At 36.8% G+C, this 17352-nt stretch overlaps 1 long non-coding RNA gene across 1 annotated transcript; it reads left to right on the forward strand.

The window, feature by feature from the left end:
• The first annotated feature begins 6529 nt into the window (after nucleotides 1-6529).
• Nucleotides 6530-8371, forward strand: LOC124375553. Its single transcript, XR_006923708.1, has 3 exons — nucleotides 6530-7268; nucleotides 8046-8143; nucleotides 8286-8371. It is a non-coding gene; the product is annotated as an uncharacterized LOC124375553 (long non-coding RNA).
• The last annotated feature ends 8981 nt before the right edge of the window (nucleotides 8372-17352 follow it).

The following is a 17352-nucleotide window of genomic DNA, read 5'->3' on the forward strand; positions in this document are numbered from 1 at the left end:
GTCCCGCCCACATGGATTATGATAGGCGGACAAAATGGCAGTTTTCTCAAACTTGATGCTGTAACACGCATGCGCGTGGTATGTTGTGGATGCTCTAACACGCATGCGCGGGACATGTTGTGGACGTTATAACACGCATGCGCGGGACATGTTGCGGATGCTGTAACACGCATGCACAGAAGGATTCGAAGGATTTCGAATGTTTATTTATTTTTATTAATACTTAAATAAACTGTATACAAACAGTGATGCAACAATAAACAAATAAAAATGGTAAACAATGACAACAACAAAGGTAAAAAAAAAAACATGAAAAAAAATTAATTAAAGATTTACAAACAGCTAGGGGTTTTATAGCTTTCATGTTTTTAGACAATTAAATCAATGACAGGTAACGTCGTAAACGGTTAATCACGCATATAAACATTGGTTTTTAAAGGAGTAAATAAATATTAATGTTTTGTTTTAATAGTTTTACATTTTTATATAATTTTATATGTTGAAATCTTGCTGTTGTCAATAATTTCATAAAAAATATACACTTGCATACACATTTTTATGACATGCATTTCCATCATCAAAAAAAATGGCATACTCAAAAATGATCAGTAGCTCAGCGGTTAAGGCACTGGGTTAGTGATTGGAAGGATAGGAGTTCAAGCCCGGTATTGCCTAGCTGCCACTCAGGCCCTTGAGCAAGGCCTTTAACCTCTGTGCGGTACAATGTCTAAACCCATCCTTCAAACAAGCTGGGATATGTGAAGAAAGTATTTCACTGTGCTGTAATGTATATGTGACAAATAAAGGCTGTTCTATTCTTAGATACGGGGTCATGTTCAGGAATCCAGTGGCCAATTAGAAGAAAGTATAACAAGCTCTGGTTTTTGTGAACGTTGCCTCCTATGGTTTTCCTGCTTGACATATTTTGAGGCAAAAATTTGCCCTATTGGGCTCCAGTTATATGGGAAATGTTGCTTTGTTCCAGAGTAATATCCTCTTTCAGTTATGCATGTATGACACTAAGATCAAAGATAAAATATCCTCAGATATATGGGTAGAAGGGTAGCCAGTAATGACATTAATGTGAGAAAGAGCTTTAGTTAGAGAAGGCTTAGCACTATACAACATATAGCTGTCCTAACATGAGCAAAATTGAGCTCTTTTTTTCTGAGAATGAAAGCTTTTGTTCTTACATCCTGCGATTCAATTCAATTTATTTTTATTTATATAGTGCTTTTTACAATGGACATTGTCTCATAGCAGCTTTACGGAGATAAAGCGATTATAAGGTTGTATAAAAAATCTTTTATAAAGATTTACAATTTTATTGCCTATAAATTTGTTCCCTATAATTGTTTATCCTTAATGTCTGAACCAGTGGCAAGGAAAAACTCCCTAAGATGGCATGAGGAAGAAACCTTGAGAGGAACCGGATTCAAAAGGAAACCCATCCTTATCTGGGTGACACCGAATGTCCATTCATTGCATTTCCATTCTTGAAGTGTGCAGTGATAGGTGGTTAAATATAGATTGATTGTATGTACACAACCAACAAATAAACTGCCCTGATAAACTGTCAGTAAAACCTGCTAAGCCATGAGCTTCTAAATTGTAAGCAACAACTGTGACAGTGTCATCCCTAATTCTTATTCAAAAACACTGATTCAGTCACAAGAGGAAAATTATAAAGCTGCAATCCAAATATTTCTTTCTATATCGTTCCATGTCATGTAAAATAGTGGTAGCACAAAGTCTGTGAGTGGTACACGATCCATGTTGTCAAGACAGAGAGGGAATCCCAAAGCTGAGGGAAGCTCACATGTGAACTCAAACAATGTGGCATACAATGTGGTGCTAGTATCTATGCTAAATAGATAATAAAGACAGAGAAGAGAGTGGCTTGGTGATACCCTAAAAAAATAAGTTTACAGCTAGTTTCAACCTAAATATTTAGGTTGATGTACTCAAGGGAAGCCTCTTGTATCAATACTGTATTAATTAACCAAATAGAAGCAAAACAAAGTCCCACAAACTATGTAACCATTTCTTTTGTATTTAATCGCAACCCCTTCATGTGTCCTAATGAGGAAATTATACGAAATAATAAAAAATGGATTAACATTGTCTCACATATGCAGTAGTGCTAAAGGTAATCAACACCGAAATATCAAAAGCCATAATCCTAAATCCATTCATATTCTTTTAAAATAAAAGAACAGCAGAAGGACTGTACTTATGCAAAAGCATCACACCATATTTCACCCTAATTAAAAGATAAAGCTTTAATACAAAAACAAACAACAAGTAAAAAATCTAAATAATTAGGTATGCTTTATATGCACACACAATACACCTTGCTGAAAGCAAAAAAGGTAGACAAATAATTAAGTGTTTAATAAGTAAACAATCAGAACAGTTTTCAAACAGTAAACAGTAATTACAACAATTAAGTGTTTAATTAAGTAAACAGCAGCAGTTTACAACTTACAACAACAATAGATATATATGGGGAACTCATAATCTCTCTCTCTCTCTCTCTCTCTCTCTCTCTCTCTCTGTGTGTGTGTGTGTGTGTGTGTGTGTGTGTGTGTGTGTGTGTGTGGGGTTCAGGTCAGAGCTTCCCAGGTGAAAAAGAAGTACTCTTTAATGTATTAAAAATATACTTGAAATTCAGATAGTATATTTATAGCACAATTGTACTCCTAACATGCTTACTTCAAGTGTGTTAAAATGTACTGTTTTGCATTTGAATGTATTATTAAAAAGTATACTAGACGTTCTTAGGTAGTAAATATATACTTAGTTGCACTTTTAAGAAATATGCTAAAACACTCATACTTTTAATGACACTTTAGTGTATTTACACAGAAAGCATACATATTTTTTTGTTACTTAAAATATGCTTTATGTTTACTTTGTGCAGTACAATAATTTTTGCGTTTAATGTATCCATAGACATACTGTGTATATATATATATATATATATATATATATATATATATATATATATATATATATACACATATATGTATATATATATTTCTTTAGTCTGCCAAACATCATCAGTTCATGTTTTTAGGTATATAATTGTGCTCAGCTGGCGAGGAGGGTTCAATTACTGGACCTCAAGGATTTTCAGTTGAAGACCTAGTTTATGCCAAACATGTCCTTTGTTCCTGTGTCCAAATAATTACATTAACTCATTTGTCCAAAGAACATCATTCCAGAAGTCCAACACTTTGTCTATGTTCTCTTTGGCAAACTTCAGTCTGGCCCTCATGTTTTTCATAGAGAGCAAATGTTTCCTTCTTGCACACCTCCCACAAAGGTGGCTACACTTGTGATTTGTGACTAAATGTGTGTAGTCTCTTTCTGATTGTAGAGGCATGCACTTTCACATCAAAAGTAGCAAGAGCCTGCTCTAGGTCCTGTGATGATATTTTAATGTTTTTGGTGACTACTTTTAGAATCTTCCGGTCTGCTCTCGGGACGAACTTGCTTGAACTTGCCAGACATGGGCATGTTGGCAGTTGTTTTGAATGTTCACCACTTGTAGACTATTTTCCTGATTCAAAATTCTTTGGATATCTTTTTAAATCCTTTTCCAGACTCATAAGCCATTCCAGTGTTCTTTCTAAAGGCCTCAGACAGCTCTTTCAATCTCACCATGGTGTTCACTTTCACTTCAAAAGTCAGAAGCACAACAAACTAAATGTCCGAGTGTCAAATAGGGCAAGCTTCTTTCAAAAATATTTTATAACGATGTTCTAACAATGTGTCCTGATGTGATAAACCTGTGTGTGATTTTAGCCATTTTAAGTGTGAATAAATGTGGGGATGTCCTTTATTCATTTTATTCCTCACCAAGAATTGTTTGTTTTTTAATGAAATTTTACCAATGGTGGGCCGTTCATTTGGTACTTATAGAAACCATCAATACAATACAAAAATAAAATATAACAACGTGCGGAATTAAACAGAGAGAGTTATTTCACATATGGAGGTGAAAACCATTTTACTAAAGCAAAAAACCCAGTTAAGACTCCAAACCTCTACACTACAACCGCAACTATGCCACCTACATCATCTGTAGCAGTTCAGAATCAATATTTGTCTAATAACCTGACAAAAGCATAAAAAATTTGATGCAGACTCATAATTTGCAGTGCTCCTCAGAGGCTGTAATCCAGTGGTACCACTCGTATTCACTGGTCTGGAAGTGGAGAACAAACCTTTTTCCGGGCTGAGACATGCTAGCTAGCTTTGGGGTTGGCCAACCTCCTCACCATGTCTAGCTTTTCTTGAAATTGGATTTTTTTAGTATGTTCAAGACTAAATCAATTTCTCTTCCTTCTTACAGACGTGTTTTGCCAGTCGAACACCAGTCAGAGGACGGAAAAATGCTGATGCTATTTTGTGAGGCGAATTTGAAATGTGATTGGTTAAAGAAATGGATCCATTGCTAATATTCTCTATGGTAAAAAGGCCAGCAGTACTGACTTTGAGGGCCCTGGGCAGATTAGATTAACATTGCAGCACAAAGAGGCTGAAATCTGATTGGACAAAAAAATCTAACAGCCACATACATGTACTGAAAGCAGTGCAGCCAAGAGAAACGCTACGAAATGATGAGAATAAACTGTAAGGAATAAATTAATAATATTTCATGGAACAAATATTAGAATTTAGGTTGTAAATGTAGGTCAGTGCTTCTGATAGTGTTTAGACCAGCAGAGAAGGATTTGCTGGCCCTGACGGCCCACCAATGCATTTTGCAGAAAGTAAAAAAATATATATTTTTTCTTCAGTTTTAATTGTTTAGTTATATTACTTGAATATTAATTGTTTCATTATATTACTATTAATTGTTTAATTGTTTAGTTATACAGTGGAACCCGGTTATGTCGATGTCCTAGGGGGTTGCCAAAAAGCGTCGAGGTAACCGATGATCGAGATAAACGAAAACAAAATGGCGGCAGTATATTAACGTCCTTGAAATTTCATGTACATGATGTGCGTTAATAAATAAGAATGTGCATGCACCTGTTTTTGGAGGGGTTTTTACACAACAGCGTTGCTGCAATTTGTTTAATGAAGGCATGCTAAAAAAATGTACATACGTTTGTTAACAACAAAAGGCATAAGTGCACCTACAAACAGCAGAGATTTACCAGTATACAATACAAACCACCGTCCATTCTCCATACAAACCTTTATTATATTCTCCAACATTATAAACACACAGATCGCTCATAAAAAACAAACAGCGGCAAACAGTGCCGTCTCACATTTAGTCCACATGGGGAAAAAAAAGAAAAATAAACAGTAACTAAGTTTCTGAAAACTTATGACCATCAGGCTGAAGTAATCCGCACAAACACACAAAGCAAAGTGTCCAAAAACTTACGTCTGCGATGCCGAGGGGAGATAAGCCGGCGAGAGAGAGAGAGAGAGAGAGAGAGAGAGAGAGTTTGTGAATGGAAAAATAGGGAAATTAAAAAATACCGCGACCGGCGGCACGGCGAAGCCGAAAACCCCGAAGATCCAATACCGAACCCGAAACCAAAACGAGGGACAGAAAAGTCTCAGGCGTGAGCGGCGAAGGCGTGGCAGGTGCTTTCTCGGCCGCTTTCTCTGAAGCTCCCGGCTACAACTCCTTACCGAGAGAGCCGTGCTCCTTACCGAGCGCGCGTGTGTCGCTCCTTACCGAGAGAGCCGTGCTCCTTACCGAGCGCGCGTGTGTCGCTCCTTACCGAGAGAGCCGTGCTCCTTACCCTGCTCGCGCGCGCGCTCGGTAAGGAGTTGAAGCCGGGCGCGCGCTCGGTAAGGAGTTGAAGCCGGGAGCGCCACGCTCCCGTTCATCGCATAACATTTAACAAAAAAAATGCATATGTGCACTTACTAACAGCAGAGATTCACCAGTATACAATACAAACACCTGTAGTATCTGTAAGGTTTGATTTTTCCACCACTTTCGCGAGTTCTTCTGCGGCTGCACAGCGCCGATCGACATAACTGACGTTAAAATTTCTAATTTTTCCCCCCTAGTGCTCGAGATATTAGGGTTCGGCGACATAAAAAAAGTCGACATAACCGATAAAAAATGCTTAGAAAAAGCGAGAATTTGGCGGTTCCACTTCAAAAACGTCGACTTAATAGGGTTGGCGAGATAACCGAGGTCGAGATAACCGGGTTCCACTGTATTACTTAAATATTAATTGTTTCATTATATTACTATTAATTGTTTAATTGTTTAGTTATATTACTTGAGTATTATTAAAATGTACATTAAATATGAATCGTCCTAATTTTCACATGACTGTATATTGCAGTATGTGTATTATTTTATATAAATATTAACATAATAAAAATGTGCTTCAGCCTGCTTTACATGATCTTGAAAAACAAACTGTATTACAAAGTGTATTAATTTACTCATACATAAATACATTATACATATTTTAATATTAAATATATTAAGCAATCTACTTCTAATTAGTACCTAACTTCTAATCTTAATAATATAACATTAATCAGTCAATTTGCCAAAAATACACTTGAATTGTGTAAGAAAGAAAGAAATTGGCAAACATATTTCACATTCTTTGTACAGCAGTGCATTACATTATGGACTATACACAGTCGGGTAGTGATATAAAGAATTTACTGCAGATTTACAGGTGGCTACAGTCTTCAAACACTGTGGAAACATTTTGCTTAATTTTTCCTCTAAAAAAGTAAAAGAAAAGTTAGTGTTACATCATTATTTTTGTTCAGCTTCTTCAAGCGTCAAAAAGATAAAATTCAAGATATAATTTGTATTTCTTCATTTTGTCACTTTAGTGCCCAATTGCAATCATGACATAGTCATATTTCTTTTGTAGTTCAAACTAAATGTTGCGGTTCATTCAATTTCACCAATCAGAGACAAGCTTTTCAAATCGACAGGTAATTGTCCAATCGCGTGCTGGCATATAAAGTATATGAAATAAAGTACCTCTCATAGACTATTTTAGTGCCGACGGCATGATGACGTCACGGCGCCAGCAGGAGGCGGCCAATACAAACCAGCACAGGGAAAAATTCAAACCAGCATTCGATTCACAAGGAACACGAACATCATCTTGTGCTGGAGTACAGGATCTCATTTTAAATGTTATCTCATACCTGCTGCCAGAAGAACAAAAACCATAACAGCTTGTGCTTAAACACAAGCAAATGAGCGGACTGGACTGAAACAATCATCAAAAGAGCACAATTCATATCAGGTAAGAGTAAAGAAACTATTGTCTTTTGTTGTTATGGTTTGCTTAACTGTATAAAAATTGTCATGTCTGCGTACCTACTCAGAAATTGGACAACAACTGAATTGCTATATCATGTAATGCTAATGTTTTAGCGTGTAATTTAGCTAACTGTTGGCTAACGACCAGACACTAAACATAAAGAAAACTGTTTGTGTCGTCTCCTTTTCTGTAGCTGTCATAAGTGCAACTGTATAACAGAACAGACCCATGTTATGTGTCAGATCTGTGTACAAGTATGTGCATATGCTAATGTTTGCCATGTTAGTAGGCAACCTGAAGAGCAGCTCGTGATGTGTAGTGAGGTACTTTTCTCCGGCACCTTAGCCCCGCCCACAAAACCACCACAAGCTTTAATAAGTTAAAAAGGCAATATTGAGCAGCATCGCAATCAGATTTATTATTTTTATTGGAAATTGTAAATGAAGCTGTATTATGTTCTCTATTTCCACAACAATTTGGATGCCTCCCTTCTCATGTCAAGTCATTATGTAACCTCTTAGCTTCCATTAAATATCATTTCCATTGTTTGAACATAAAAAAACTATTTTTTCTAAATATAATGTTTGTGTTCATAAGAACAAATAAATGCATACATGTTGAATTGGCATTAGGGCAAATGAAGGCTGGTAGAATCTTATTTTTTGGGTGGAATATACTTTTAATTGGTGTTTATGTTCATTCAGCCCAGTCTGACAACTATAATGCCTTTGTTTGATTGATATATTTTTATAATTTCAGATGTGTACAAAGACTTAATTGTAAAAATGGGATGCTTTCAAGAGAGGAGAAGACATCTGGAAGACCAGTACACAGCAAGGAAAAAACCTATTGAGGCTGTAAATGTTTATGATTATCTTTCATTCAGGATTGTTGTACTGTTTAACAGCAATATTTTGCTTGCCTTTTTCCCTTCTTCCTTTTTGACTTACCTGGGGTGGGATAAAATGTTAATTTTGTAAATGCACATGTTGTTTTTAGGTCACAAGTACCTCAAAATCTCAACCACAACTGCAAGTATCTCAAAATGCAGCTAAAGTTGCAATGGGAGAACTTAACAGAGACCTCCAGAAGATGCATAGGAAGAAAACAGCTCCTGTTACCTCCACTCCAATGTCTGATGACTTGGATGACACTGAAATTGACTTGTTTCAGAACAGAGACAAATCAGAATATCAAGGAACAGAGCAGTAAGCAATAGTTTAATTTTATATCAAATAATGAAAGGTGAAATATATATATATATTTCTCTCAGATTTTTGAACATGCCTTAATGTTCAAAAATAAAAAATATTTATTTTACACATACTGCTCATTATTGTAGCTCTTTATGATCTGTGATTCTCAAATACATTGATTTTTCACATTGATTCTTTGCTGTTTGCATATCATGTTTTGATAAACATCTGGTTTTCCTATGTTTTTGCAAAAGAGGTAAATATTATAAATTTAGCATGACCCATAGAGTCAAGTAGACAGTTCAATTAGAAATACAGTACCATATTTTGAAATAAATCAAATTACTCGATGAATCGTTACACTTACTGTGAAGACTTTCCAGATGCACTGTAATTTTGTAATTAATGGTATTCTAACCTTTTATTTAATGTAACGCACACAGGCTGTGATGTGTAGTGAGGTACTTTTCTCCGGCACCTTAGCCCCGCCCACAAAACCACCACAAGCTTTAATAAGTTAAAAAGGCAATATTGAGCAGCATCGCAATCAGATTTATTATTTTTATTGGAAATTGTAAATGAAGCTGTATTATGTTCTCTATTTCCACAACAATTTGGATGCCTCCCTTCTCATGTCAAGTCATTATGTAACCTCTTAGCTTCCATTAAATATCATTTCCATTGTTTGAACATAAAAAAACTATTTTTTCTAAATATAATGTTTGTGTTCATAAGAACAAATAAATGCATACATGTTGAATTGGCATTAGGGCAAATGAAGGCTGGTAGAATCTTATTTTTTGGGTGGAATATACTTTTAATTGGTGTTTATGTTCATTCAGCCCAGTCTGACAACTATAATGCCTTTTTTTGATTAAAATATATTTATAATTTCAGATGTGTACAAAGACTTAATTGTAAAAATGGGATGCTTTCAAGAGAGGAGAAGACATCTGGAAGACGAGTACACAGCAAGGAAAAAACCTATTGAAGCTGTAAATGTTTATGATTATCTTTCATTCAGGATTGTTGTACTGTTTAACAGCAATATTTTGCTTGCCTTTTTCCCTCCCTCCTTTTTGACTTACATGGGGTGGGATAAAATGTTAATTTTGTAAATGCACATGTTTTTAGGTCACAAGTACCTCAAAATCTCAACCACAACTGCAAGTATCTCAAAATGCAGCTAAAGTTGCAATGGGAGAACTTAACAGAGACCTCCAGAAGTTGCACAGGAAGAAAACAGCTCCTGTTACCTCCACTCCATTGTCTGATGACTTGGATGACACTGAAATTGACTTGTTTCAGAACAGAGACGAATCAGAATATCAAGGAACAGAGCAGTAAGCAATATTTTAATTTTATATCAAATAATGAAAGGTGAAATATATATATATATTTCTCTCAGATTTTTGAACATGCCTTAATGTTCAAAAATAAAAAAATATTTATTTTACACATACTGCTCATTATTGTAGCTCTTTATGATCTGTGATTCTCAAATACATTGATTTTTTCACATTGATTCTTTGCTGTTTGCATATCATGTTTTGATAAACATCTGGTTTTCCTATGTTTTTGCAAAAGAGGTAAATATTATAAATTTAGCATGACCCATAGAGTCGAAGTAGACAGTTCAATTAGAAATACAGTACCATATTTTGAAATAAATCAAATTACTCGATGAATCGTTACACTTACTGTGAAGACTTTCCAGATGCACTGTAATTTTGTAATTAATGGTATTCTAACCTTTTATTTAATGTAACGCACACAGGCTGTGCTGGGTAGTGACGGTGAACAAGAAGATAAAGATGGACGAACAGAATTTTGAGAACAGCCTGTTGCAGGGGGTCTCCCCAGAAAACTCATGTAGTGCTTGATGAAGATGTTGTCAAAGCTTTGAAAGGTAAGTTGACAAGAATTAAAATTGTAAACATGAAACATATATATTTAATATTTCAAGCCATTGGTCAACACATAGTGTTATTTTTTTGTTTGTTTTTTTGTGTTACAAAATTATTCTCTTATTTTGATTACAAAATTATTCTGCCACTCATTCTAGCTTTTGTATTGTTAATCCAACCTGTGAGTTATGTTTAATTGTAAGTAATGTTTTTAATTAAATTGCTGTTGTTCGTTAGTTAAAGCATAGGTTTACATTTTTTTAGATTGTGCACTTGCCTATGCTTACATGGAGTAAGTCATTGGTCACTGTAAGCATTCCTTCCAGGTGTAATTTTGACTTTCATGAGGGAGACAAAAATATTTAACGGAAGCTGATATGAGGCCTCATGTAAATGCAACTGGTAACCTAAAAAGGTAAATTTATCAAATAATTATGTTAATAACTAAAGGTCGGCCAACAGTGGATTTTATGGATACCGATCGCTAGGTTGGATCATAATTCCTGATAGCACGATTTAGCACCGATTTAGCGATAGTTTTGGATACCGGATAAAAAACAAACCAAAATTATCCATGTGAAATAATAGCTACTGAACTTTATTCAAAAAACGGTGCTGAAGAAAATAAATATTTTTAAATTAAATTCAATTAACTAAATACAGTGGAACCTCGGAGCTCGCGGCCTCAGCGCTCGCGACCTCGCATGCTCGCGACTTTCATTCTGACCGGCGACTCTCATTCAGATCGGCTCGTGAGCAACCGCGAGCTGCTCAAAACACTAGTTTTAACATTTCTAATCAAAGTTTATCTCATTAAAACACACTTCAGCATACTATATAAAGTGAGTACCCATTACTGTATTTTCTGTACTGTATTGTACTGTATTTTCTGTACTTCTCTACTGCATACTTTACTGTACCTGTACTTTATTTTTTTTAATTAAGCATTGTAATTGCTGTTAATTTACAAATAGTATTGATAAAATAGTCTAATAATTAAGTGTTATGGAGTGAAATAGTGTTATTTACTCATTTAAATCGATTTCGTATAGTGTTCTTTGGGTTTTTACTGGGTTGGAAGGGGCGTATCAAAAGGTCGCGAAAATTCGGAACTCGCGACCGGTGGTTCCGAGGTTCCACTGTAATTTGTTTCTTGTAGAGCTTCCTTGGATTGTAGCATCTCTTAAAAATGTCTCAGAGGTCATGAAATGAGGCTCATCTTGCAGCTCAAGTTAAAGCCCGAGTTCTGGAGAGCTATGTCTTCCTGCATTCCCAGAATTGGTAATCATTATCAAAATGTAATAGTTGCAATAATTTATTTTAGCTGTCTCATTCTGTATTTCATAACAGTCTTGATTGTTTCTTGTTCTACCCAGATTGCCCTCGCTGATTCTGATGTTGCCGTCCCAAAGAGGATGTTCAAAAGACTCAACGAATCATGAGTTTCTCTTTTTACCCAAGACCTGCTTACATTATTTTTGAAAAATAAATTTTAGTCAGATGCACACTCACAGGGAAATGTGGTATTCAAACCTCAAAGGACCAGTTGGACCCTCACATGGTCAATGTGCTCATAGGTATGTTTAGTTCCTGTAAAACATCCCCCTTTTTTATTACTTTGATCTTCTTACATGTAAAGTAATTTAACATTTAAAATTCTTGTAAATTATTATACAGTAATTGTGGGCTGGGTACTTGAACTTAAGCACAGTTTATCAGCTTTTTGTCATACCTTGAAATGTTGTGTAGACCTCATAATGGTTCAGCAAGACTTAGTGTTTTTGCTATTTTTCAAAAGATTATATATAAACTCCTATTCTATATTTACATGAATATTTTATATTTCATGTCTAATCATGTTAGAATTAAGTATTAAAATGTGTGCAATGTAGAACATTTCACTTTATCGTCTTGAAAAATGAGAAAATTCAGAGAAATATCATTACTTCATATTGTATTGCAATACAAAGTAAAAAAAATACAGTGGTAAACTTTGCTTTTGTATTTAAAAGTTTCTTTTTATCTTTTCACAGACACTGTAATAAAATAATTTTCAAGTACCACAGTGTCTGAGGTGCGAGCCCCCATTCACAGAAAATGTAACAATGAGGCCTGTTCAAAGAAAAGTGGCCCTGCACCTGGAGGATATAGTTGATTTATGTTTGTTTTAAATAGAGTCCGTTCTACCACTGTTTTTGCTTTTTTGTTATTTGCTTGTTTTTTGAAAATGCACTTTGCTTCTGCACTTAGATTTTTTAGTACATTTTAGCTGTTTGTGCAGAAGATTACTAAATTAGTAGTATTGGTAAATTGGGAGTTTTCTAAGACTGTGTGCATTTGATACAATTTTGAATGTTTTTGTACTAAAGGTGTATATTGCACTGTATTTTTTTATACAATAAAAATATATTAATATAATTCTGAATGATTTATCAAATCTGTTCTGCTAATACAATCCTAGTTATGATGTAAATATACTGGGAACACATTAATTTAAAGCTTAAAATATATTTCAACTGTACTTCAAGTATAGAATTAAAGTATATTATAAATATAATTTAAAGAAGTACACTTAAATTACACTAAATATACATAAAGTTGTTCCATTTTAACACAACTAAGTATATTAAAAAATTTAGCAATTACCTTTAAATTTATCTTAATCATAGCTTAATTATCATTTAATATACTTCAAATTGTTCCAAAATAACACATTTAATATGCACTAAGTATAGTATAATAAAAATATAATAAGTGCATCCAAAAAATTACAACTTAAGTATATTTCTTTTTCACCTGGGTTTAACTGGGCCACTCTAGGACATTCACAGAGTTGTCCCTAAGCCTGTGTTGTCTTGGCTGTGTGCTTAGGATCTTAGGGTTGCTTAGGACCTGAGTGCTGTGGAACAAATTTTTATTGAATATATCCGTGAATTATATAGCAAATTATGTATAGTGGGTTTAGAGCTTGTGTATCACCTGTTGCGATGAACCTGTAATTTAGCTGGTAATCTTGGTATTTTCTTTTAAATGCAGCTCTCTTTTTGCTTGCATTCTGTGACCCTTCTGCTGTCTAATTATTTGGTTCCCAAAAAAGCACTCAAGTGAATTTTGTTTTCAGCTATTTTATTTCAAGGCTTAGCTTGTCTCGCTGATAACCCAGCCATTATGGTTGCACAAGCCAGTGCACTTAGTGCCAGTCCCTAGCCCAGGTAAATGGGGAGGGTTGTGTTAGGAAGGGCATCCAGCGTAAAACATGCGCCAAATTAAATACGCGGATCACAAATCAGAAATTCATACCGGATTGGTCAAGGCCCGGGTTACCAAACAGGGTACCGGTGGAAATTGGGCTACTGTTGGCCGAAGGAGGAGAAGGAGAGCAGGAAGACGTCTACAGAGACAGCAGGGAAAGGAGAAGTGTAAAAAAGTGGAAGTATAGGGTTGGTCATTTAAATGTTGGTACTATGACCGGTTAAGGGACAGAGGTAGCTGGTATGACGGAGCATAGAAAGGTAGATATGTTGTGTGTTCAGGAGACCAAGTGGGAGGGGAGTAAGACCAGGAACATTGGAGGGGGGTTTAAACTGTTTTATCATGGTGTGGATTAAAAGAGAAATGGTGGAGGGGTGATACTGAAGGAAGAGTAGATTAAGAGTGTAGTGGAGGTGAAGAGAGTTTCTAATAGGGTGATGAATGTGATGCTGGAAGTTGAAGGGGTGATGATAAATGTCATCAGTGCCTATGCTCCACAAGTGGGTTGTGAGATGGAGGAGAGGGAAAGATTCTGGAGTGAGTTAGATTGGGGCAGACTTCATTGACCATGTAGGTGAAGGGAATGGTCTTAGGGAGAGGAATGTGGAAGGGCAGATGGTAGATTTTGCTAAAAGGATGGCAGTGGTGAACACTTATTTTAAGAAGAAGGAGGAGCATAGGGTGACCTATAAGAGTGGAGGCAGGTGCACACAGGTGGACTATATTCTTTGTTGGAGATGCAAGCTGAAGGAGATTGGAGACTGTAAGGTGTTGGCAGGGGACAGTGTAGCTAGACAGCATCAGATGATGGTCTGCAGGATGGCTTTGTAGGTGATGAAGACGAAGAGGAGAGTGAGGACTGAAGTGATAAGGGAGACAGCTAGAAAGGTACTTGGTGTGACATCTGGAAATACGTAGTCAGGAAGACAAAAAGACATGGTGGTGGAAAGAGGAAGTGCAGGAAAGCAAAAAAGAGATACCAGCTCCCTCTGTCCCTTTACCAGTCATAGTACCAAAATTTAAATTACCAACCCTATTGGTTGGCAAAACAGAATTGTGATCGACGGAGTGATGAGAAAAGTAGGCAGGAGTACAAGGAGATGCGGCAGCAGGTGAAGAGGGATGTGGCAAAAGCCAAGGAAAAGGCATATGAGCGGTATGAGAAGTTGGACATTAAGAAAGGAAAAAAGGAACTATACCAATTGGCCATGCAGAGGGACCGTGCTGGGAAGGATGTACTGCAAGTTAGAGCAAATTAAGGATGGAGATGGAAATGTGTTGACTAGCAAAGAGAGTTTGTTAAAAAGATGGAGGGAGTATTTTGAGCAGCTAAAGAATGAGGAAAATAAGAGAGAAAGAAGGTTGGATTGTGTGAAGATGGAGAAGCAGAAAGTGGATAAAATTAGTAAAGAGGAAGTGAGAGCAGCAATTAAGAGAATGAAGAGTGAAAAGTCAGTGGGACCACATGACATACCGATTGATTAACAAGATTTTGGAAGGTGAGAGGATGTCTGAGGAATGAAGGAGGAGTGTGCTGGTACCGATCTTTAAGAATAAGGGAGATGTGCAGACCTGCAGTAATTACAGGGGAATTAAGTTGATCAGTCACACCATGAAGTTATGGAAAAGAGTAGTGGAAGCCAAGCTGAGAGACGAGGTGACATCTGTGAGCAACAGTATGGTTTCATGCTGAGAAATATAAATCAGTGGGAGTAAGATAGAGTACATGTGTGTGAATGAGAGGGAGGGCAGTGGAGTGGTGTGTTTGCAGGGAGAAGAGGTGGAGAAGGTGGAGAAGTTCAGGTACTTGGGGTCAGAAGTGCAAAGTAATGGAAAGTATGTTAAAGAAGTAAAGAAAAGAGTGCAGGCAGGGTGGAGTGGTGGAGAAGAGTGGCAGGAGTGATTTGTGATTGAAGAGTATCTGCAAGAGTGAAATGGAAAGTTTATAGGACTGTGGTGAGACCTGCGATGTTGTATGGTTTAGAGCCAGTGGCATTGACTAAAAGACAGGAGGTGGAGATGGAGTTAGCAGAGCTGAAGATGTTGAGATTTTCATTGGGATCGACGAGGATGGACAAGATTAGAAATTAGTTTATTAGAGTGACAGCACATGTAGGATGTTATGGGGACAAAGCGAGACAGGCCCGATTAGGATGGTTTGGACAAGTGTAGAGAAGGGACACAGGGTATACAGTATTGTTAGGAGAATGCTGAGGATGGAGCCCCCAGGAAGGAGGAACAGAGGAAGGCCAAAAAGGAGGGTTATGGAAGTGGTGAGGGAAGACATGTGGGTAGTTGGTTTGAAAGAGGCAGATGTAGAGGACAGAGTAGTATGGAGATGGATGGTCCCCTAAAGAAGAATATTCCAGGGCTCCCCAACCCCCGGTCCAGTACCAGTCCATGGATCATTTGGTACCGGGCTGCAAAGTATCAATTATAAAATATTATAGTTATTAATATTTCATTGTTTACGCCCTTGCCTCACTAACGCACTTGACGCTGGCAAGCCATTTCATGCATCAGCGACACAAGCTTCCTCTTCTTCTTTTGGCTGCTCCCATTTGTGGTCACCACAGGGGGTCATCCGTCTCCATACTACTCTGTCTTCTACATCTGCCTCTTTCACACCAATTACCTGTTCCCTGCCAACACCTTTCAGTCTCCAATCTCCTTTAGGTTGCATCTCCTACATAGAACATAGTCCTCCTGTGTGCACCTTCCTCCACTTTTATACATCACCCTATGCTTCTTCTTCTTCTTAAAATAAGTATTTACCACTGCCATTTCCATCCTTTTAGCAAAATCTACCACCATCTGCCCTTCCACATTCTTCTCTTTAAGAACATACCTACTCATCACCTCCTCAATACCTCTGTTCCCCTCACCTACATGCCTTATAAAGTCTGCTCCAATCACCAAACATTTATTCCTGGGTACACTCTCCACCAGTGCTCGGTTTGAGTCAAGTCCCCAGTTGTTGGGGGTGGGTGGAGGGGGGTTATGTCTTTCTGTCAGATTCAGCTATTTACAATGTAACCAAAACATTGTGAAAGTGTTTAAGGGCCTGTTTAAGGACATTTTTATTAGTTAAAACATCAAAAGGATGTCAAATATCAGACCATAGTGGTCTGTCTGTTTTGTCTGTGCCTTCCTTGCCTTCCTGTCTTGGTTGCAGTTGACAACCGATGGCCATCTTTTGAGTGTAAACACAAATAAGTACTGTATTTTTTAAACTTCTTTCCGCAAATATAGGCTACTAGCTTCATATGAGGGTTGCTTTTGTCTGAGCACCCCCGCATAACCGGGCCTATTAATAATGAAATGAACCGTTTCCTAACTGCTTGAATTTAATCAGATGTATAATATATATATATTTTTGCTAAAATATTCTTGGGGACCCCCTAAGTCTATTTTTTACTTATCATTGGGGTCCCTAATGCCTTATGGGGGTCCTGGATCCCCCAACTCAATTTGAGCACTGCTCTTCACCACTTCATCTAACTCACTCCAGAATTTTTCTGTTCATCTCACAACCCACTTGTGGAGCATAAGCACTGACGGCATTTATTATCACCTCTCTTTATAAACTTATTATAAACTCTCTTTACCTCCACTACACTCTTCCTAAACTCTTCCTTCAAAATCACCCCTATACCATTTCTCTTTCCATCCATACCATGATGGTATAAAGAACTAATTTATTGCAGATGT

Source organism: Silurus meridionalis, chromosome 2, assembly GCF_014805685.1.
Source record: "Silurus meridionalis isolate SWU-2019-XX chromosome 2, ASM1480568v1, whole genome shotgun sequence".
NCBI lineage: Eukaryota > Metazoa > Chordata > Actinopteri > Siluriformes > Siluridae > Silurus > Silurus meridionalis.